At 42.8% G+C, this 23453-nt stretch overlaps 1 protein-coding gene across 1 annotated transcript in view; it reads right to left on the bottom strand.

Moving 5' to 3' along the window:
- LOC117770256 (protein ELFN1-like) overlaps positions 1–23453 on the bottom strand; it is a 100865-nt gene that overhangs the window by 23906 nt on the left and 53506 nt on the right. The window contains exon 2 of the mRNA XM_034599456.1: positions 11727–11790. The gene's annotated coding sequence lies outside the window, so the exon portion shown is untranslated. The remainder of the gene's footprint in view (positions 1–11726; positions 11791–23453) is intronic.

The following is a 23453-nucleotide window of genomic DNA, read 5'->3' as shown; positions in this document are numbered from 1 at the left end:
AACCAACCGAGATGTGTCCGCATATTCAGAACGAGTGCGTCATTGTTTCCCTATCCAGACATTGTGTATTTTATGTTTTACAGATTGTTGAGTTTGTGAGCACAAATCAGATGATACGCAAAAGTCTTGTTACATTTGCGTGTTAGGTCGTGAGGTCGTTTTCAATGTCTCCATTACACATTGAAGCAGTAACGACCGACAAGATAAGAAAGTTCTACGTTCAAAACTCTCTCTCTACTGTTTGTGTTATTACCCTGAAGAGTTTGATTGACACCTGTGAGCGAGCAGGCGGAGCTACATCACAGCTTCCTTCTCCCACAGTTCCAGCTCCGCTCAGACGCAACAAGCTGCTAATAACGTGTGTGACCGTCGTCAGATTTCCCCTCTTTGTTTTATCAACCTCCTCATATTCTCTTCATTATGCTCGTGCATTATGCTCGTGCATGTTTGCCCTGATTGGGCAAACATGCTCATATTCAAAGGCCCATTCAACAACAGATGCTTTAAAAACGCCTTCTCCTCTTTTTATACGTCCGTGGATCCGATCTCTCTTCTTTTTGTTTGTTTCTTTGTTTTGATTTCAACAGCAGCCGCTCATCAGATCGACTTCACACCCAGCAACGTGTCCACTGAGGGGTTTTGGATGAAGCGCTTGTTGAGACTCCTCTTATCTGTAATGTCGTAAATGTCATAAAAAACGTTACGTCCATCAGGCTTTTCTTTTAGTTACAACGCACATTTTTAACGACCACGTGACAGTCATTTGTCCATAAAACCAGCCATTGTTGGAATAAAAGAACCGATAAAAAGACTGTTTATGTTGATTCATAATCTTTTGTATCAAGGTTTTTATTTCTGCCCATAAATCAACCAAACACACACAGAATGTCTTCTTTCAGAGATAAATTCTCTGAAAGCTGTGTTTGACACATTAGTCTCCAGAAGTCAGACTGTCGATGTTTCTTCATATTTCAGCTCTGACAGGCGTGAGAATCGTAACTGAAACTCTTCTGGAGCAGCAGGAAAATCCAGCCGACCCCTCACTGTCTATCGAGGGGTCACATTGTCCCTCTTTTCATTTTGATGCTCTGTAATGCAAAGCCTTCCCCCGCTCAGTATTATAAATCTGTTTTTATCAATTCTTCCAGATCACATCTCGTAACTGCAAGTACACACACACACACACACACACAAATAAATCCTGTTCCTATAGACTGTACACAAAGACGGATGACACACCGTCTCCCAGAGGGACAAAATAAAAACAAGTACACGTCAAATGAATATTTCTCAAAGACGGTTTCTGTCATTTCCAACACAACACTGGTTGTGTTCATGTTTCTGATTAGATTTGGATTTGATTTATTATTTGATGCTCAATAAACAGCAGATTTTTCTAGATATAGTTTCTGTTCTTATTTTTTATTTCTTACTACATTTCCCCTTTGTGCTGCTCAATCAGTTTTTTATTTCCGACACCGGCTGCACAGACTCTGGCTCCAAGTGACACCATTGGCACAAAATGGCGGTGTTGGTTTCCAGGATATTTTGGCTTCATTTCCTGATAGTGGGAGCATCGTCCATCTTTATATACAGTCTCTGGTTTAAACATTCAGCTCTTATAATATGCTCTAATTCAAATGTGGTGATTGAATGTAACTTAGTGCATCTGTTGAATATTTGAATATATTGCATGTTCTACTACATGCTGAGTACTTTCAATTCTTCCACTTCACTATATTTCAAAGTTGAATATTGAATATTGTACTTGTTACTTCACTAGATACTAGTTAATTTAGTTAGGTATAAAATAAACTACTATACAACACATGAAGTTGGTAAATTAGCTTCACTAAGGTGAATGGACTTGTATAGCACTTCTCTTGTTACTCAAAGCTTTTCATTCATACACACACATTCATGCAGCGCTGGGACACTCTAAGCTCAGTGTCTTGCCCAGGACACTTAGACATGCAGATTGAGGAACCACCGACACACCTGGGCCACAGCCAGGCCGAGTCCGAGGACTTTTACTTTAACTGAGATGTACAGTGCGGAAAAAACAAGAAAAACTCAATCACAAAAAGTATTTCACTTGCAGAAGAGCAGAGCTTTCCCACATGAATATTCATGTGTGGAAACGCTGACTTTATTCCAAACTTAAGTGCCTCACATTTCTGCAATCACAGGATTTATCTCTGAAACACCGTTTGATCCTGGAAATGAAGTCTTTCCTCCACCGCAGCCTCACCTGCCCTCTCCGCCACGAAAACACAGCCTCCTCGCGGCTTATTTTCGGTTTCCACTGCCTCAGACGCCCTTTGTTTTGGATTTGTGACGAGCTTAGAGTCAGGCTCTAAAGCGATGACGAGGGATTATTCTATTAGTCATTTTTCCTCACCGAAATAATGTACCAGGGAAGATTTAATATGGTTTTAGGTGCCGGGTGGAAAAGATCTGACTAGGCTGCAGATTTATGACCATTTTACATAATCCCAAGAGACATCTGTCTGTTTACGTGAGTGTGAGTCCCACCTTGCACATATCACATTTGAAGAATTCAAATGAGATGCTTTAGGACAAGAGACACACACACACACACACACACACACACACACACACACACGGGCAGAGATGCTAATTTCAACAGATAATCTGTCATTTGAGGCTCCTCTTTGTTGCCCCACAGCGAGACGGCTCTTTGAAATCTGATTTTAATTTCAAACCCAAACTGTTTAAAGTGTGAGTGTTTTTTTTGTAGAGGGCATGTATATGTTAGTGCAGATAAACGCTATAAACCCTCGGCCGGAAACTTTCCAGCTGCATCGCTGTTTATCTCCTTATCGACGATTATTTGTTCATTGGTTTTTCCTTGTTTGTTGGAGCTCGGTGGATAAGAAGCACCTTTTGTCTTGACTTATCGGACACACACACACACACACACACACACACACACACGCGTCTCCATCTGCTAGGCCTTGTCCCTCTCTCTTGTTCCTCGTAGTTTCCTCTGCATACCAAATGCACGCCCTCGTACTTTGTGATTCGTTTTGTTTGTTTTCCGTTTTGTTCTCCTTGCGCTCGTGTCGCGTCGCCAGACGATCGTCTGTCACATCTCGGAGGCGTCTGTGCACACGCGGCGTGGCTGCGTGGGCCTGTGCTAAAGCGAGAAGTTGTGTGGCTGGTTCTCATTCTCTTTCAACTGTCAGAGGGCTGCGCATCAACTTCTCTCCGTCTGTCTTCAGCCCCCCCCCCCCCCCCCCCCCTCTCTCTCTCTCACTCCACCTGTCGCTGCCATGCTGCTGAGACAAACGAGCCCCACAGATGGTGACAGGATCTTCTCAGGACATCTTTTCCTCATGTGCATCTGCCGCTGCTCTCGCTAAGCTCAGCCTCTTAAAGTTAATGCATCATCACCACCTTCGTTTTGAGGCGTTAAACAAACCGGCCTCCGTGTGCTCGTGGACGGGACCTGGTGGGATGTCAGCTGGATCGTTTCCTGCACTAAACACGAGGAGGTTTCTGCTGTTTTTAGAACTCCTTCTGAGCATTATGTAAAGAAACAGCCAAATTTAGGTACTCGTGTGTGCGGTGCAAGAGTGGGAGTGATGTGGAGATTTGATAAAAAAGACTATTTTAGTTACACGGCGGGGGCACGATGGTGCAGGGGTTAGGAGTCACAACAGAGAAGGTTCTTGGTTCAAATCCCTATTTTGTCAGGGCCTTTCTGTGTGGGAGAGATGCAGATTCGGGTTGGATTAACTGGTTCTTGGTCTTTTTCGGCCCTGTGAAATTCTGGTGATCAGTTCAGGGTGTACCCCACCTCACGGCGGGCCCCCCCCACCCCCCCACCCCAAACCCTTAAGCAGTGCAGATAATGGATGGATGAATGATGACATAGTTTGCATTTATAGCAATTGAATAGAGTTAATTACAGTTTAAATCAGGAGACGATACCTGAACTTGAGCTTTTTTATGCATCGGAAAACAACAGATGGGACATAATGGGGCCTAATTCACAAAATACACCAAACAAACAAATCGAAAATAGAAATTTAACATAAACGTAGTTAATGACTCAAATGAAAATCGTACTGTACGTGAGTAAATCTTATTAGAATCCAGTCATGAAAATGTAACGAAGCAGCATTAAAAGGGTCTGAAGTAAAAAGTCTCTCTCTAGAGGAGCTTCAATAGATGGTTTAAACATATTTAAAACTTCCATTTTCAATAGACACCAGCTGCTGTGTTTTCTTAAAATGTCCACATGCTTCTTTTTTATTGCATATTTGTGTTCAGTCGTTCACTGATCTATTTGTACGTCCTGTGCAAAACCATTAGAGACAAAATACTACAAATGATGAAACGTATCCGATTGTCTCTTTTGAAACAGCCAGGAACATTTTTCTATCAGTGGCATTAGAATAAATATTTTTCTCTTGATTCAAACACGGAATAAAAACTGCAAATGTTGCAACGGATCAATTTATCTTTGTTTCACCGATTCGAGAATCAACCTTTTCATCGGCACAGTCAGATTTTATAAACCAGCTTCTTGTACGACTGATATTTTAATAAGGATTTCAGATTAGAGGGCAAACTACTGCCCAATAATAGAAAATACTTATAATTAATTTATATAGCAACTTTCAAATCACAGTTATATCGTGATTTACAAAGTTAAAAATGAAAAATTGAAAGCCAACAACAAGAAACGAATTAAGTTAAATAAACTCTTGACCCGACACGAGACTTGATCCTAACATTTGAAATTAATTCACCGCATCTGCAGTTTTCTTTACTTGTTTTAAAAAAAGACTGTTAAGCCAATTAATGACTTGTTAACAAGGAGATTTCTGCAGATGAGAGAAGAGTTTACACTGTTGTAGATGGTGGGAGGGGTGAGAAGGTTATAGGGAGAGAAATGTCAACATTGTTACGTGTTGTAGAAAATCCAAAGACAGAATAAACTTATGCAGATATATGCCAGTGAGAGGCAGCTGGACAAAAGGAACCATAATGTGTGAAATATGGTTTCAATTTGAAGAAAACACAAAGCTACTCTGTGTTTTAGCTCATTTGTAATCACACTGAGATGCGGTGATTCATTTGGCCGTGTTGATATATATCGATGTTTACAAATGGCACACGCAAGCACCTGATCAGTCAGGTAGACGCCCGGATAATTCGAGTGAGGTGCCGATGACGGCTCAGAGCTGGAACGTGTCGGCCGCTGTCGCCGTCTCTTATCAATAAACCAAGATGGATCTGCCCTGTGTCCGCCCCTTCCCGTTCGGATGGTTATTGGAGCCTCCACCCAACCTGAGAGGCATTAGAGGACTTTAATGATATCATATCAGGCTGAGGGCACTTAGTCTCACTCCATCACAGTGATGAGATGTGAAAGAAAAACCTCCGCTCTTTGTCTCGGCTTCATCTCTCAGGACGAAGAACAGACTTCGTGAAAAAGTCCGTCAGACGCAAAAAAAGAGAGAATTTGAGGATAGAAAAGTTATCAATGCAAAAAGTAAAAACTTGCTTGTAGGGTAATTTATCTATTTATTTTCATATTGAAAACTGGTCTCACCACGGATATTTGGTCAATTTCAGGTACAAAGTGATATGGAAAAAAGAAAATAGTCAGATATTCTATGCGATCATAAAATCTCTGATATTAAAGTCCCAGAAAAGTTAGTTTTACCGTCTGCAGTGGACGATCTCATCAAGTGAGTGTCACGTACTTTGCAGTCGGATGTAACACAAAGTAAATAGTGGAGAATCGGTTATAATTGAAATGCAGAGGGGAGGTCTGAGTGATAATGAGATGATTTATCAGGGAGATGAGGGCGGTGGCAGGCGAAGGCCGAGGGTAAAGAGGGGATGGAGGTTTGCAGGAGGGAGAGAGAGAAGGCTGAGCTGTGCGTGAGGAGCAGACTGACCAGGCAGGAGGTGGAGATGAGGAGTTTGTTGTGTGGTGAGAGTCAAACATGATCAATGAACTAAAGGTTAAACAGAAAACTTACAGATCCCATTTGAATTCGTAACCAACAATCTCCTCCTGTCTCATTTCATACACCAGTGATTTTAATCTCCAACCGTTTATTCTTGTGAATTTATGACTTTATGATCAGGGAGAGTTTTACAGTTTTGTTCTTGTAAACTTTTGAGCTTTTCTTTATAAATTGAACACTTCACCTCAGGGAACATTTCTTTTTCTTTTCCGTATATGTTTTACTTTAATGGAAAAGATTCTGAGATTGTTCACTCAACACAACCCCCAGCTGAGACTTCTTTAAAACTGTAATGGCACTAAAATGCACAGAGTGGAAGAAAGAAAGAAAGAAAGAAAGAAAGGAAATCAAAAGGTTAAGGAAATATCTTTTAGAATTACAATAGCACGGCGGATGGTTGGATGTATTGATCCCAAATGGGGGAATTGCTGTGTTACAACAAGGCATCAGACACATAACAGAGTAAACAAGATGTAAAGCTCTCCAATATTTTAAATATAGATTTTTAAAAATCAGATTCTCAACCTTTTGGACGTGTTTTTGCTCATGTGATCTCCACTCAACCAGCCTCCATCAGAAAACGACTGTTGACACCTGTCTGTTAAACCTGCAGAGAACACAAACACAAATCCTCGCAGGGCGAAGACGAAGCCTCAGTGTTGCACGGTCAGCGTCCACTAACAGCCCCCCCCCCCCCCACCCGCAGCAGCCATTGTATCATCGAGCGTCGTCACATACAGCGAATCCTAACAGCCGTGTGATTGATCACTCAGCAGCCGCTCTGATTTATGACCTGGCGTGTGTTTTATTGCACATTTGGACTGACAATGAGCGCGGCTATTTACTCCTGCTGAATGGAAAATCAAGCTTGTAAAATTCACACTGTGTGAAACTCGACCGAGGCCTCATGACTCAGCCTCTGGATTAAAGGGACGCTGCGGAGCTCCGGACCGCCGGCGGCACCGCGGGATGAATCAGAACCGTCTCACGTCGTACCGGTCGTCACACTCGGGCTGATGTTGGTCATTAAAATTGATGTTTTTCCTGTTACAGCTGCGATAATAGTGTTTTTACACAACTCGAGAAAAAAGGCTCTCCATGTAAATGTTCAAGCTGTGACTTGGAAAAGCCTGTTTGTTGATCTCGTCTTTATTTGTGCTGTTCCAGGATCTTGTATCACCAAATTTGAATATAAGCGGTAATTTCTTTATTTCCTCAATTTTGTGACTTTCTCCACAAAGTATAAATTTCGGCAAACCAATAATGTGCCATCCTCTACCAAGGGACAAGATTGACTTTTTTTTAATCCACCTAAATTGTGCAGGTGGATAATTCCAGGATTAAGATTTAAACCAATGTTTTGAATTTACAATTATATTTACACAGAGATTAGAGAGTAATTAGGTGACAAGACACAGGAGTCACACGGGACATTAATGGAATATCAATATGCAGTGTTTCACAAATTAACATTGTTACCTCCGCCCGGTAGGTTATGTTTCCATCTGCGTTTGTTTGTTTGCAGGATTGTGCAAAAACGACTTTATTAATTTCCAAGAAATCTTGTAAAGGGGTGGAGCGTGAAGAAGCAATACAAATTTGGCGTGGATCCGAATCAGGGGATGGATGAAATTTGTCCCTTTTTTCAACATTGTGAGATTTTTATAACGTTTTCATGTAATTCATGGATCTTGATGAAAACAAATCAGGCGTGTTTAGGGGACTGATATCTTTTAAAATAAAAATCCAGATCCAGTGAGTTTAAATGTGGTGTCCAATGGGAACTGTTGGTCCTTGGCGGAGGTACATGCTCAACTGAGAGTGATTCTAGGTTAATATATTGTTACGACTGTGTTTTACTAAACGATCATCCATTACCTTTTTATACACCCTAGTTATAGTTCACAAACGTATTAAAAAACATTTAAAACTGTGTTATAGGGTGTAATAAAGATTTGTTGATTGTAATGTGAAGCGTGAAGCGTCACATCCCATCATATAGCATCATAGTCATAGTATGTATGCCCCTTTACACACTAGCGTGACTTTTTTAGTTTCTAAGTGGAAAATTGCACATGCATTGTTTCTCCGTGTATCATTTATTCATGTGTGGACTGGGCGTCACAAGACGAACACAGCAGCAGTCGTCTCTCCTCTCAGATCCAGCTGCCCTCCTGTCACGAAATATCTCTTTCCCCAAAAATCACACCTAACCACCCCTTCGCTCTCTCTCTCTCTCTCTCTCTCTCTCTCTCTCTCTCTCTCTCTTGCCCCTTTTTCCTCCCTATTTCTTCATCCATCTCTTTTCCTCAGACACGAGCATCTGCCGAGCTGTTGAATTTGAGCTCTCCATCTCCGAGGTAAACACACAGCCGGGCAAAAATAGCATTCATCTCCACAATCCATCTCTGATTCTGGGCTCAAAGATGAGAATCCCTTGGCAGAGATTTCTCGCTCTCACTCACTCACACAAACACACACACACACACACACACACACTCTCTCTCTTTTTATCTCAACACACAAATTGAATCTGTGGTCTTGACAGGGCAGGAGGACAGGAAGGACGAATAAAAATCACCTCATTACATACACACTTACACATCATCTCACACACACGCACACACACACACACACACACACACACACACACACACAGACAAACAGGTCATTCACATGCATTAGGGATGGAAATAGAAAAAGCCTTGAATCCCGGGCAAACATCGTTTGGTGTGTAAATGCTGACAGACGAGGGCAGGAGGCCACATGCGACTCTGAAGGATCAGAGGCGCACTTTGGCGAGAATAACAGGGACGCACACGGGAGCAACAACGGTGCGCACGTTTGCGCAGGTGGAACGGATGATGATGATGACTAAACTGGTGAGTGATGAAGGTCACGGCGGTGATATAAGCAATGAAACAATGATAATGATGATGTTCTCTCAATCTTTATATCGTTCCCTCCCGTCGCTGATAAAGACTACGGCTCCTGAGATGCACATTAATGTTGTTGATGGCCTCCGTGTGATAATTCCAGGGTAGAGTGACGGCTTCCCGCAGTGCAGCCGTGACTGCAGCTTAGAGTTCAAGGTGCTGCTGAAGAGATTATTGATCACGCCAGACTGGGTAGATATTATCAGGACACGTCTCTGTGAAATCTCCCCCTGCTAAATTTGCTCAAAGGACATATGTGTTCGAGCAGTGAGATTTTTTGACGATTATAATTTAAATGTATTAATTTATTGCAGCAGATTAACTATTGGTGCATATACACGTTAACAGAACTGTATCTGAGATCTGGTAGAAGAACATTATGCTAATAACCAGGCAGCAGAGACGACGCCATGAAAATGTCACTGACACAGTTTTATCACCTTTTAAAGTGGCTCGATGTAAATTTTGCCAAACAGCCGCCACTGGGACCACGAGGGGCGATGACAGGATAACGGCAAATAGTAAAATGAAGTGTAACTATTGCACGAGCAGAGAAAAGTCATAAAGCCAGTGTCACTTAAACATCAATATCCACCTTAAGTTCGCTACTATTTTCTACCATGAGGTGCTGGTCACAGCCAAAGTTATACGACGCGTCTCCACTTACTCCCGGTATCCAGAAATGAAGCCAAAATACCCCGGATTCGAACGCTGCCATCTTTGCAGTAGCAATCGGGGGATGGAGCTGTAGTAGTGAGGTCTCACCGATACATACACACTTGACCAATCACGAGTCAGTCTCAGCTGTCAATCAAGATGTTTCCTCCCCTTCTTACTTGCATCAAATAAATAATCAAAACCAAACTGCTGAAGAATTAACACTTCAAACATCAGAGTAAAATATACTTAAAATGACAGACATTGATCTTCCATCTTTGACAAAAATTTACTTGACATGTACAGTCCCACCTACTAACATGGTGGAGGCAGGATTTATGACGTATATACTGCAGCCCACCACCAGGTGGCGAATGAGATGTTTTGGCTTCCCTTTACGGAAGCAGTCATATCGTCGATTTCTATATACGGTCTTGGAACGGAAAGCGCGACAGGTGTAACAACAGTGGGCTAACTACCCAGAATGGTTTGTGGTTATTTTTTGAATGATAGAAACACTTTATAGAAACAGGTATTTCCCTTTTAGCGAGTTTTTGCTGGAAGTCTTTTCAATATGGAGGAGGTGGGCTTCATAATTAATACTGCAGTCTGCCACAAGGCTGCGATTGGAGCACTTTGGCTTCACTTTTGGGGAACTGTCATGTCTTCCATCTTAATTTATACGAACTATGATCAGACCAGACCAAGCAGACGATAATTTAGAAAGCCACAATCAACCACAACCAAGTGGAAACCATTCAAACAGTATATCAGGTTTTAATGTCGTGGTTGTTTGGAGTAACTTGAACTTGATATGAAGTAAACAGCTTTGGACGCTTGCTCTTGGCCACCTGGTGAATATACAGAAATTCCAGAGTTGACTTTAATTCCTTTTAGCTCCATTTTTAATCTCCACCAGCTCCTGAGGGAAATATTTGGCTCTCTAGCAACTAAAGGCTCCTCTGTGTTCACCAGCTAGTCGCTAAGTGTCTCTCTGCCCTTTGTTGCCTGTGTGTTGCAGGTGCACATTGGGTTTTTATAGAGCAGTGATTGTGAACTAAAACACTGCAGTTGTGGGCTATAAAACAAACATAGGAACTGGATTTATTGACTTTTGCTTGTGTGCCTCCACCGATCAGTGAAGTTACAGGAAATGTGTTTGGTCATAAACAGTAATTGTGAGGTCACACTGTCCTGACCTCTCACTACCAAACTCCAATCAGGTCAATCTCCAGTCCCAGTGAACGTTTCTGCCGAATCTGGAGAGACTCCCTCAAGGCGTTTCTGAGAATCAAGAATCTAATGGACGGACGGAGAAGCTGAAAACACAAGGCCTCTGGTCCCAGCTGTTCTCAGGGTGGAGGAATAAAAACACTGTAGAGCTGAGAGGAGTCAGGTGACAAATCCTCTGTGGGTTCATCACTACATACGTTAGTCATGTGACCCTTTGCTTCATAAATCAGAATCAGAACTTCATCAGAAAATTCCCCAGACAGGCCCACCCATTATGTGAATCCAGTTGAATTTAAAGCAACCAGAAGCAACGTAAAACATCACGTGACCACGCTTGTTGACATGTAGAACGTCACCCCCGCCCTGTTGCTACTGATCCCAGAAAAACAAAGGACATAGTGTGTGTGTGTGTGTCCTCAGTGTCTCCAGCTCCGTCTCTTGACGAGCAGGTTGACTCTGGGTTGGGAAAGTGACAGAGCAGCGTTACCAGCGTCTCTTTGCCCTTGAGGCCTCCAACCTGCCCTGACAACCTCACCAGGCTGCTCAGTGGCATCTGGCAGATCAGACTGCGGTTAAACTGAACAGCGTCCCGGTGTGAATGTGTCTAAATGGCAAATTAACAACAGTAGTTTTGCCAATTTAGCGACAGAGGAAGAAGAAAATTTGAATATGTCAGGGCTGGTCTGTGCTTGTGTTCGGGTGCACGGAGGTGTTGTAAGCATTGCTGTAACATTTGCTGCATGCCCTTTTTTCATCCGGACTTAAAGCGATGTTTTGTATTCCGCAGACATCTTCTCGCCGAGCGGAGCAGGTTGGCGTTCAGACGCAGAGACAGAGAGCAGAATGGGAAACAGACAGAGGCAAAGAGGAAGGAGAAGGAAAAACGTACCTCTGCGGATGGAGGACCTCTCAGAATCCGATGAGCCTTCAGTCTCCGCACGCTTTGCACATCACTGTCAGAGGGAGGAGAGGGAACAGGAGGGGCGGGTGGAGACAGACGAGTGGTTAGAACGACAAAGGTGAGACATATCTGGAAATCAGTTGGCAGCTGCACAGATTGACAGTTAACACTCAAAAACAGGGGCAGCTGCATAAGCAGCATCAGAAAAAAGAATGAAAACCCAAAAAGTGGAAATTAAGTTTGGACTCGTTTGCGTTTCCCCCTGGTTCCTGAGTGAAACTTGTCAAAAAAATAATAAAATTGTGTTTATATAACACAATTAATAAGACACCTCAAAGCTCTGTGTGAGTCACAGGCGGTGGAGAGATACGCTGGGAAAAGAGCGAAGCATTGTTGAAATACGGGCTGTGTGGAGAGAAAGCAGAGGGGGGATTCCCATTAGAGAGACAGATGAAGGGACGGCTGAGGATGACAGCAACATCTGACAGTTGGCAAGTCAATGATGGACAGAGAGGGAGACGGAGAGAAAGAGCTCCTACTTCCAAGGCTAATCCGTGGCGCTGCCTCACACGGGAAAAAACCCAATCATGAAAAGAGTTTTACAACCTTCTCCGTCCCCTTTGTCACTTGATTGCTCATCCTTGCGTGTCTCACGAAGACCTCGGTGTGTGTTAGCGAGTGTGTAGGTGTATAAAAAAAGAGACCTTCCTGTAACCCAGAGAAAGAAAACGACCTCTTCCTGTAAAGTCTGTCTATCATTTTGTTCTCACCACCCCCGCAATATACGACCAATTTCCTCGCAGCCTGTTACTGTGTCATATAACACCGACTCAAAGAATTACCACAAACGTGACTGAACACCATCTCCAGTAGTTAGACCCTGTACCGACCACAGAATAAAGATGGACAACATGACTCTACAGTATAGGTCATGAATCCCGCCTCCTCCGTGTTTGTGGACGGGACATGAAACAAACTAAACAGCCAGAATACACGTCAAATAAAAATGTTCTCAAAGACGGTTCCTGTCACTTCAGGTAGCTGTTGTCACTCTGATGTTCAAATGGGATAAGTTTGGTTATAATTATTTATTTGATGCTAAATAAATGGGTAAAAAGTAACGATTGACAGCTGAGACTGGCTCGCGATTGGTCGAGCGTGTGTATTGACTCTGGTTTTGGATCGTGATCGTGGTGGCAGCTGATCGTGGACTATGATAACAACAAGACTGCTTGATACACAATATGTCCACTCACATATTCTACCATTACTGACAATAACTCCTCCATTTCCATCATCAGTGCTGCTCCCTTCGTCTCTATCAGACATATCTAACCCTAACCCCATACAGTGCCATGCTCAAAGAATGAGGCTAAACGTCTAAGGCAGATGTTAGCATCCTCTTGAGCTAGCCCAGTATTATTGCGCATTATAATGTACTTATAGAGATTAAATTAAATTCACTGTGAGCTATGGATTGATTAGAGGAAAGCCTTTTGACAGGCACATGTGTCACAGTGACGCTGTACGATGTTAGTGTTTTTCTCACAGCGGACTTTACTTTCACACGAGCAGGAGGATCTGAGGATGAGTAATGGGTTTGGCAAACATAACGATATATATCTGATGCCACTTTGGCTGCTGGAGTGTGAACCAATCCAACCAAACCAAATAAAAGGGCAGGACAGAACCAATATCATTACACCGTGATGACATTACACAGTGGATGTCCCAGTCCCAAACAGGTATTTTTCTAACTTAACCTCAGCGCCCCACTAAATAATGTACGATGGGGGAACACACACACACACACACACACACACACACACACACCCTCCACCCTCTTTATCGCTTCTTTCCTCTGAGGCTGACGGCCGCCCACCCGGAGCCTGGTTCTGCTCGAGGTTTCTTCCCATTAAAGGGGAGTTTTTTTCTACTTGCGCTTGCTCACAGGGAAACGTTGAGTCTCTGTAAATAACAGTACATTCTAGATCTACATATGAGGTAACGTCTGACACACATATCACCGATAACATGGTTAACCGAGTGTTTTGCTCCCGTTTTCTTGGTTTTGTTTTAAGACTTCACCCTCTAAACAATTCATCCCTCCTCCTACGGCCACACGCACACTGCTACATGATGTTGGGGGAATCCTGAGGTTTGACAGGCCCGCTGTGCGGAGTCACGGCTGCTACGCTATAATTAGATAATCGCTGCTCAGTGGAGGGTTTAGTAAACAGTAAATTTGTTGTGGGACGGTTGAATAAAAGCGTTTGTTCCTCTGGTGTTCGTGATATTTCTTCCGGACCTTTAAGTCTTTTAAACCTATATAGTCCTCGTGATGGAGTGCAATTCAAAACGCAGCAACTTTGCAGATTTATGATCTATCGACACATTGCTGGATAATTCAATGTAAATTGATTGGATGTTTATATCATGCATGCACTTTCCTATTGTAATTAATTTGGCGTGTAAATGTCATATGAGGAGCAATGTGATTCCACAGTTTGATCCTGTGATTTGATCCATGTAATTACTTTTTTATGTACAAGCAACCAGGATTTACAGCTTCAGACAATGAAACCCCTGCTAGAGATTCTTGGGTTGTTGCATATGAAAACCTCAATGCAACAATGTTAGATAATGTATTTTACAGCATTGTATTTTACTTATATAAGGACCTTGTTTCTGTCTAAAACTGACATGGAGGTGAACTGCCAACCTTTTGTCGGCCTCACTTATTTGTCTCGGTGAAAGAGAGTGTTAATGAAACTGTAATAGATTACTCATTACCCATTAAAAAAAAAGTAACTGCATTGCTTTACTGCAAACAGTTAATTTTCACATTAATATTTTTTGTCAGCTACATCAAAGGAGCCTGTAAACATAACCAAGTGCAGCACATACAATCTGACCTTACAACTCCAACTATAAACAAAACACATGACTCCATGTTCGTGTACAGTGGCTCTGAGCTTATACCCGCCAAGAACACACAACATTTAAATAACACAAGTATGGAGCAACCCTCTCTCTCTCATTTTGTGGCATTCAGATCATTAGAAACAATAATGGCCGGGAAAAGGAAGAACTGCTGTTTTCATTTGGCCATTACAGTCACACTTCATAAACTTTCATATTGTCTTTGCAGCATAATAAATCATATGTCAGCAACATGGTGGTGTTGAATCAGCGAAACAAGATGACAGTATATAAAAACGACATATTAAGGATAAAATTCAAAATAACAACAATGTTGCACAAATGAAGGACAGCATTTGGTCTCACTCTCCCAGACACACACACGTTCAATGAATGTGTGGACTCTCATTGACTTAATGCTTCCTCTAGCGTCTTTCCCCAGTAAAATGAAACCAAGGACCAGCCAAAATGTCCTCACAACAACAGAATGACACGCAAACACACACAAACACACACAAACACACACACACGCTCCGCAAACTGCAGCCATGGTTTTTTTTTAGTAAGAGAGCCCGAGGTGGACAGAGCCAGCAGGGAAACAGAGACTGAAAGAGGAAGACAGGGATGCTGGGAAACGAGCGGGAGCCTGAGTGTAAAAGGTAAAATGGAAAGAATGGCAGACTGTTACAGATGAGATAGTTGTTGATTGTAACTGACAGCTGCTAACACGTGTCATGATTCCGGTGCGTGTTTGTGTGTCCGTGTTGTCCCGTGAGGCTGCTGGACTGAATAAACAGTCAGACATTCAGTCACCGAGCCCCTGCTCTGACGTCAGATCAGTTCATTCACCGCAGGTATCACAAAATCATCTGAAATCAAAGCAGGTTTAATAAAAATAAAAAAAATTCCACAAACTGCACGCACGCACAGAAAATTTACAATTTTTATTTCCCGGAAGTAATTTTTGGCTTCATTCCACTCGCTCATTATCTACTTGATTTGAGGTTAAAAACTCAATGAAAACAAAAGAAAATTTTAATTGTTTCGGTGAGGCGGCACGAAGTGGAAGATGAAGCAGAGCTGGGCTGGAACATTCAGTGGTAAAAAAAAAAAGAAAAATGAAAGAGAAACAAAGAGGAAAAACACAAGGGAGGAGATGGATGTGGAGCCTGCAGAAAAACAAAGAATGACTAAAAACTGAGGTTTTGCATTACTGCTGGCAAATTAGCTAAGTACTACTGAACTGTCGTACACACACACACACACACACACACACAAAGAGAAACACACACACACGCCGTACTCTTTAGCTATTCTTTATGCATCAGCAGTGCATTTGCTCCTTTGTAGTCCCCTTGACTGCGAACGGAGAGGACAACAGAGGGGAGCTGGGTGTTTATTGTTATCCTCACAGACTAGTGTCAGTGAAGGCTAAAAACCCAGTGACCAGCGAGCCCAGGAGCAGTGTGAGTGAGTCAGACTCAGCTGGTCTCCATCAGTGGGAGGTCTGCAGTGTGCGGTATCTGATTTGTTGTGAGAAAAAAAATGTTTAAAAATCTGGTTGGCTGCAGGCGAGCTCGGGGCGCAGTGAGCCGGTCGTGGTGGCCTCACACTGAGTGTTCTGAATGTCATCTCTCCAGAATGCTAAGCAACATGTAATTTATCAAGTGATGTATATGTGTCATGCATGCAACCACAAGATGAGTTTAATAAAAAAAGGGAACAGATTGTATTGTCGGACAAGAATGAAAATGAATAACTGTTTGTGTTTAATGTGAAGAGGGCTTGTTCCTTGATGCACAAACTAGAGAATCATGCCTCAGCTCTGCAGTGTTTTAGGGGACTGTCACAACTGCCATGTTGGGTCCAGACCAAAATAAGAGGTGTGAACGGGACCTTAGACCACAGTCTAGTCCAAAGAAAACAGGAGGTCTGAGTCCAGATCAAACTGAACCACAGTTTGGTTTCTTTGCCCAGTGGAAACTTCATCGTTTTGACTTTCGGACCAATTGCAGGAAGTTGGAAGTGGAAGCCGCTGACAGGATCACTTGTAGTCTCCACCTCCTACGATGTGTTTTTAACGACGAGGACGTTCATTTGGAGCATTCCACCTATTATCGAGTACTGGACCTAAAGTTGGTTCAGTTGCAACGGAATTGATGATATGATTCATTAGTGTTTTCTCCAGTCAAACAGAAAAGACGACTTCCCACTGAATTGACAACTTGCGGACATCAGACACCTTCCTGTCCACAAACAAAGTAAAGTACAGTATAGGCAGACGCAGCCAACGTAGGGGATAACAAGTGGACGTAGGTCATAAAGAAGTCTGACATGCGCTCCTTAAACTGTGATGTGAAACCAAACATGAAGCTTGTTCCGGACTTCCAGGTGTAAAAGCTCCCTCAGTGTCTTTAAGCTCATTGTTTAGATTTAAAGTCAACAACTTCTTTTGTTCACTTGTGCTTCTCCAATCAACCTCTTCTTTGGGCGGCAGTATCATTTTCTCTTGTTAAAAAAAGGTCTAAAAACCTCACTGTAGACTACTTGCCAGGCACCAAGCAACAGAGTTAGCGATTAGCTGCTAGACAAAGGTCAGTGTTAAGCTACTTCCCTGAGTCGTTGGTGGAGACTAAAACCAGAGCTTCAGACAGAGCGACTGTTATACTTGGACAATGAATGTTGCTGTGTCTGTGGGAAGTGTTAATAAGCCGTTCCCCTCAACAACTTTGTTAGGTGATTATATCAATGTTGTTGCACAGCCGCAGAATGGTTACTGCCTCATTCAAATGCCAAAAGAACAACATGGATCCACTTGTGCAGCGCCGCCACCTCTTCACCCACTTAAGAATCAGACCATGACTTCATCCGTCTTTGTTGTCGAGCAGAAACTCGTTTATATTAGGACTGCGAGATGTGTCTCAGGAGTGTGTGACGGTCTACAGGCCTGTAAATGAATGCACGGACTCATACCTACGCTGTGGGACATCAAACGACTCTCCCACGGCACTACAGATTACCTCTGTGCCTGTGTGGACACTTAAGATTCCAACAAAACACTGTTTTCTAAAGGACAAACTCTGGACGACAAAAGCCATCAAATCCTTTCTAAATAGGGAAAGAGCTCGCAGGGTGTTTGGACAAGGAGGAACTTAAGTCTGTCCGGGGGGGGGGGGGGGAGCTGAAGAGGAGAATGGAGGATGGGAAGAACACCTACTAGGAGAGGACAGAGAGCAATCCACAGCAAAAACAGTCTGAAGGAGGCGTTGAGTGTGGTGAGAAGAATCGAGCAGGCAAACCCAGAGAGGAACAAGTGGTGTGTCAACAGGGGAATCAACTGCCTTGCAAGATTTTCATGCAGACTATACGAGCAGGCACTTGGACTTGATGATCCTCCGCTTCCCACTCAACAACCACATGCACACACACTGATCCTCTGCGGTGATACAAGTCCTCCAACTCAAACAACCACAGAGGTCACTCTTCACTGCCCTTGGATTCAACACCAAGGAGCGTACCAGCAGCAGGTTTACCAAAAGCAGTGGTTGTCATGGCTACAAAAACAAACCTGGGGTTAAGGTTGTGGAACAGTCTCCAATAAAAGAAATTCAGATTCACACAGGAAACAAACTCCTGCATCAACATCTTGTTTTCTTCAAACCATCCTTCCAACCACAGCCTCCTGCAATAGCGTGTTCTTGACAATCTATATACTACAGCGCCCCCTGTAGCCACAAGTTTATCATTGATTATTGTCCAATTAAGTCGTTGTCTTGTAGAGAAAAAACAAGGCCTATTAATCTGCTGCGCAGTCCCACAGCACCAAAAAGCAACTGACTGGTGGATATTACCCATGATTCCCTGCTTCCTGAACCAGACGAGCTACCGTTGTAACTGTTCACCAAACTCTGTTTTGAATTCATGACATTTTTGAAAGTTTCCTGGGTGAATAGTCGAGATAAACGCTGGTTTTTAAAATATTTTTAACTGATCTGCAGTTCAGCATTACTCTTGAACTTGCTGGACCTGATTCTGACAGCTGAAGATGCGACTGTCAGTCAGTTCCACAGACATTCAGTGTGAGCAGTGAGGATTTAATCAGCCCAATTCTCCCTTTTCCAAGTCAGTAAATCAGCCCAAAAATATTTGAAGCTGCACTTTTCAGATAAAAAAGTTGTATAGTGTTGCTTTAAACCGTCCTTTGTGTGTATCATTAGTATAAAGGGTGCAATGGTGCTTGAAATATCTTTTTTAAATTACCGATTCACATGTACGCTTCAACTTAGCGTACGAGAAGTCAACTTTTAGTTACATCGAGCCACTAACCTCATATTTCTGCTCTGAGAAAACGTAAGATCTCTAAAAACCTGATGAAACCTTCAGCAGTTTAAATTAGTTCACTTGTGGAGTCATGATTTAATCTCACATTGTTCACTGCTCATTTCATCCGCAATGACAAAAACCATGGTAATATCTGGGGCTGATGGGTAATGTAGCCATCTGCCTGACCGAACTGATAAAAATGAGTCCTCCTCATCTATTGAGGACTACGGAGGAGCAGATTTGAATAACACTTTGAAATAGGACTTACAGTGTTGAAGGAGCTCTTGTGGCAGCAGCTGCTCTTCTGACTTTACACTCGATTAAACAAAAAGACTGATCCAGATTTGCAGGTTAAGGTTTTAAGCGGTTTCCAAATGCTCCAGCTGACTCTTTTCTAGGCAGCACAATGACTTTGGCAGTGTACATTTCCCCTGGTGGATGTTTGTTTTGTGGCTTATTCAACAAGCCATGGCACAGGACAACTGATGTCCCCCATGCCGGTAAATATAAAAGATCACAGCAGTTGGAAAGTTAAAGTGGGTTGCATCGTAAAGTTTGTGGCTTTTTTGGAGTTGTGACTGGTTTATTAGCTCGGTATGATGGTTTTATAACATGAATGTCAAACTGGGCAGTGGTTCGTACTGTCGCCTCACAGGTCTTTCTGTGTGGAGTTTGCATGTTCTTCCCATGTTTGCATAGGTTTTCTCTGGGTAGCTTTCTCTTCTCACAGTCCAAAGATGTTCAGTTTGGGGTTAGGTTAATTAAGCTGCTTTCAGACATGCACTGAACTCCAGATAATCTCCAGAGGGGGTTTGTGCGAGAACGCAAACTTCCGAGTAATAGGCTCTGCACGTTCTCCGGAGTTTCACCGGCCAGCCCTCGAGCTAAAACTCCAGATAATGTCCGAATGAGCTCATGTGAGAACACAGCAGGAGATCCTCTGGAGGACTCACTCCTAGCTGGTGGTTGATGACAGATGCAAAAATGCGAAAACAACAAAAAAAGAATACAAATATCTCAGGATGAAAAGGAGGTTCTATACATGTAGAAGACACAGAGAACTTTTGGGGATATGGGTCGACGCCTGTGTCGATTTGCTGTAAACAAATACATGTGATCTCCACAACTATTACGTTACATCCTTCCTCCTGGACGTGCTTGTAAACACCGTACATTCCTCCAGATCAGTGACATGCTGCCTTAAATGTTCAGCCAGATTCGACCTGCAGCTAAAAAACATCCTGCATTTACAGCACTCTGCCCAATGTCAGCTCCAGTGGTAGAGATAATAGATGGACGGATGTCAAACTGGTATATCCACAGAGAGTGTGAGCCCAGTCATAAAAAAGAAAGCACTAATCTTTTGTAATCTAATTCACACAGAAGATCTGTACGCTTTAAAAAAACACTCAAATTTAATTTCAGTTGGACTTTAATATAAAAACGCAGTGAGAGTCATAATTGAACTCCCTCAGCTATGAGGCAAAGCCCTGTTGTTCTTAGTCATTACTCCCAGCATGCTTCTGGGTCCCTCCCTGTCTGGCAGGGTGTCAAATCCACTTCCCAACAAGGTTTGGTCCAATGGAGCCAATCTGTCCTCCGAACAAATGAACACGGATTCAGGAGCAAACAAAACCTCCCCAAAAAAACCAGAGCTCACATTTCACTCGTTTATCTGCGTGGCACAGTCACGAGAGGGAAAAACAACACGATCCATTTTCTGCTAATAGCGAAACGCTCCCAGACACACAGACACATGGTCGGGTCAGCGATGGGCTGTCGCGCACTGGGCAAAGTTATGAGGCATCGCTGCTGCTGCTGCTGCTGCTGCTGCTGCTGCTGCATGCATCCACAGGATAACACACAAACACGCGTGCCTGAAAACACGCTGCCTGCAAGCTGAGTGCTGATTTGCTAATGAGCTGTCATGGTGACAGATACTGCCATTTAATTGGCTGGCAAAGGAGGCAATTAGAATTCAGTGCGTAGATGCATAGATGAGAAACGGAGCGGAGGGAGCCGGGGTGATGGTTTTTTGTACATTGTGTGTGAGAGTGTGGGCTTCAGAAGCGAAACACCCATCAGGAGACCGCAGGCATGTCACTCACTTGTTTAAATTATTAATTCTGATGATCCTGTTTAACTGCTGCTCACTGTATGTTTAGTGTGTGTGTCCTTGCATGTGTGTTACTTTGCCTGCATGAGGTTTTTACCTGAACCCTGCTTCCCCATCCCTCCCTCTGCTCTCTCTCTCTCTCTCTCTCTCTCTCTCTCTCTCTCTCTCTCTCTCTCTCTCTCTCTCTCTCTCTCTCACTCTCATCCCGCATCTCTACCTCTTTCTTATTCTCATTGTCTTTCCTGAGCGATGCCGTTTCATTCATCCTCGCTGTCTCTCACATTCAAACTTTCTTTATAACTTAAACTATTAAAGTTCAAGCTCCTTTTTTACTTTAAACTCCTTTTCTTTTTTGATTACTTTGCTTGATTGTCTCTATTCATTTGACATTAATGTATGAACTGTGACAGTTTTATGATTCCTCGCTTATTATTGTTGTCAGACTATGTGTCATATAAGGGGCAGTCAGATTTTGACAGATACCAATTTTAAATATTTTAAATTAGCTGCGATTTGAGAGTATTTTTGGTGTTAGATTTTTAGTTCATTGATTAACTTGAGCTACATTGTCCACTGGGACAAGTTTTGAGGTTCGGTCTATAAAGTTTGAGACATTACTGCTGCATGCATTTCGATTTTGTTCTATTCGTCTCTCACTTGTCTTGCAGGCCGCTCTGAAAAATGTGTGTGTGTGTCTGTGTGTGTCTGTAGTGTAGGTGTGTGTGTATACGTGCGCTGTGTCTTGTATGAGCCAGTGAGGAGCGAGCACAGATCAGTGACCTTCGCACTAATACATTTTTAAACCAGGCCGTGAATAATAGATAAAGTTGGAATAAAACAGCGAAGGATGAAATATGAATTAAAATAATCAGAATTACAGAGAAAGGGGGCCGAGGGGATGGAGGGAAGAGGAGGAGGAGGAGGAGGAGGGCGAGTGTGAGATGGAGAGATGGAGAGATGAGGGAGGCAGGGATGGACGGAAAAGAGAAATGGACAGATCTCAAAGAGAATGGACGAGTACACACAGATGAATGACACTACAGAGGGTTGTTATTTATAAAGACACAAGGCTCGGCAGTTACATTATGTACCAGCCGATCGTGTGATTGGTTAAAGGAGTTCACCCCCCAAAACAACATCTGCACATCGTGTCTCTGTCTTTGTGCAGGAAATAAAAACCGTCGACTGATTGTGGTGAGTATCCATCCTGTTATATTTAGAGAGAGACATCACTGTGGCACTTTTTTAAATATAACCTTGTTCTGCTTAGGGCGTCACCAGATGTCACTGGGCTACAGTTTGTTCACATGCAGTAGCTTCAACTCAAATAAATCACCTCAGACTGAAAAGGAAGATGCTTAAAAATGGATGTTGCACTAAACACTACATACAAAATAAAATGTTGTTCCTCTCTGGATTGAAATTTCAAGATTTCCCTCTGAATCAGTAATTCAGGGCAGGAATTTGACTTCTTTTCTCTTCACCCCAACACAAACCATCATCATTTCTAATCATAAACTTGGCCACTACCCATCTGGTGGGAAGGTTAATCCAGATTATTACACATCATACAAAAAATGTAGGGCTGACCAACAACTTCATTATAAAAGTTAGTTTTCAACCAATTCAGTATTAAAAGGAGAAATTGGAACCTGCGTGTTTGCTGTGTAGTCATTGCAGGAACCAAATGTAGGCTCCAGTCATAAGGTGGGGTGGTAAACTGTCCATTAAGTGTGGACATGTGCGTGTGAGCCACAGCAGTTCAGTGAGGTGCCCACCAGACACAGGTGAGACCAGCTGAGAGAGTCGCACCTGATGCTATATCATCACTGGTCACTGTTCACGACAATGAGCCAAACCACCCTCAGGTCGAAGGGAACCGTCCCAACGCTCCCGACGAGCTGTCCACCAGTTCCTCTGGTGAAGAGTTGAGGCTCCACCGATGATGAATTTGTTCAGATGAACTGACAAACACAGCTGCCAATAAAAATAAACTTTAAATTCATCAAAAACAACAGACAGATCCGAAGAAAGGCCATCAACGGAAAAATGAACAAATAAGACCTTCATCAAAAGTAACATTACACAGTTTACTTTTTGTGTAGAGTTAATGTTCTTCAGTAGTTCCATGACTTTCATCTCCTGCAGCTCTACCTTATTTTAAAATTCAAAAAACGGAGCTTTGTGTTTTATAGAACTATTGTGTTCTTGGTTCAACATGAAGAAAACTGTCTGAAACGTTTTGTTTTGTCAGCAACAAAACTTTTTCCAAGAGTCTAGAACTGAAGCTACTTTATCAGACCTCTATGAACCGATGCTCACAGTTCAACGTGACCTCCTGGTCAAAGAGGCGT

This window comes from Hippoglossus hippoglossus, chromosome 1 (genome assembly GCF_009819705.1).
Source record: "Hippoglossus hippoglossus isolate fHipHip1 chromosome 1, fHipHip1.pri, whole genome shotgun sequence".
Lineage (NCBI taxonomy): Eukaryota > Metazoa > Chordata > Actinopteri > Pleuronectiformes > Pleuronectidae > Hippoglossus > Hippoglossus hippoglossus.
Note: the sequence above shows the minus strand (reverse complement) of the source record. Positions and strands in the feature narration are given on the sequence as shown.